The sequence below is a fragment of the Trichechus manatus genome, unplaced genomic scaffold, assembly GCF_000243295.1.
Source record: "Trichechus manatus latirostris isolate Lorelei unplaced genomic scaffold, TriManLat1.0 scaffold00205, whole genome shotgun sequence".
Classification (NCBI taxonomy): Eukaryota; Metazoa; Chordata; class Mammalia; order Sirenia; family Trichechidae; genus Trichechus; species Trichechus manatus.
This window is the reverse complement of record NW_004444141.1, coordinates 112,986-114,455: the sequence shown is the minus strand read 5'-3', so window position 1 is coordinate 114,455 and position 1,470 is coordinate 112,986.

The window sequence follows — 1,470 nt, the reverse complement described above, 5'->3', positions numbered from 1 at the left end:
TTTATTGCTATAAACTGACCTCTGAGCACTGCTTTTGCTGTGTCCCAAAGGTTCTGGTAGAATGTGTTTTCATTCTCATTTGATTCTATGAATTTCTTTAGTCCATCCTTACTTTCTTCTATAAGCCAGTAGTTTTTGTGCAAGGTGTTGTTCAGTTTACATGTGTTTGATTTCTTTTTTCCTTGCTTTTTCTGTTATTGATTTATACTTTTATGGCTTTACGGTCAGAAAAGATGCTTTGTGATATTTTCATTCTTTAGATTCTATTAAGGCTTGCTTTATGGCCTAATATGTGGTCTATTTTTGAGAATGTTCCATGTGTGTTGGAAAAGAAAGTCTACTTGGCTACTGTTGGGTGGAGTGTATTGTATACGGCTATGAGATCAAGTTAGTTGATTGTAGCATTTAGATCTTCTGTGTCTTTGTTGAGCTTCATTCTGGATGTTCTGTCCTTCACTGAAAATGGTGTGTTGAAGTCTCCTACTACTATTGTGGAGCTGCCTATCTCTCTTTTCAATGCTGTTAGAGCTTGTTGCATGTATTTTGGAGCCTTGTGGTTGGGTGCGTAAATATTTATTATAGCTATGTCCTGCTGTATTGACCCTTTAATCATTGTATAGTGTCCTTCCTTATCCTTTGTGGTGGATTTGCTTTAAAGTCTACTTTGTCAGAGATTAATTTTGCCACTCTTGCTGTTTTTTGAGTGTTGTTTGCTTGATATATTTTTTCCTGTCCTTTGAGTTTTCGTTTGTTTGTGTCTTTAAGTCTAAGTTGTGTCTCTTGCAGGAAGCATGTAGAAGGATCATGTTTTTTTATCCAATCTGCCACTTTTGTTTCTTTATTGGTGCATTTATTCCATTTACATTCAGCATAATTATTGATAGGTATGAGTTTACTGCTGTCCTTTTGATGTCTTTTTGTGTGTGTTGTTGACAGTTTCTTTGTTGCACTTAATTTTCTGTGCTGAGTTGTTTTTCTTTATGCATTTTCTTCTTTTTCATTGTTGTTGACTTTTGTATTTGCTGAGTCTTTATATTTTTATTGTTTTTTATTTTAACATGTAGGGTTGTTAGCTTCCTTTGTGGTTACCTTAATATTTACCCCTATTTTTCTAAGTTTATACCAGCCTTTTATTTCTTTATATTGCCTTGACTTCCTCTCCATATGAAAAATCTATGCTGTTAGAGTTTGTTGCATGTATTTTTTTTAAGTCCCTCTTTTTTGTTTTTATGTTGTCATGTTTTACATATTGACATCTGTTTCCATATTTTCGGTGTTTGAGCTTTAATTTATTTTTGTGACTTCCCTAGCTGGGTTGATATCTGGTTGCTCTGTCCTGTGTTCTAGTCTTGGGTTGTTATCTGATGTTATTGATTTTCCTAACTGGAGGACTCCCTTTAGTATTTCTTGTAATTTTGGTTTGGTTTTTGCAAATTCCCTAAACTTCTGTTTATCTGGAAATGCCCTAAT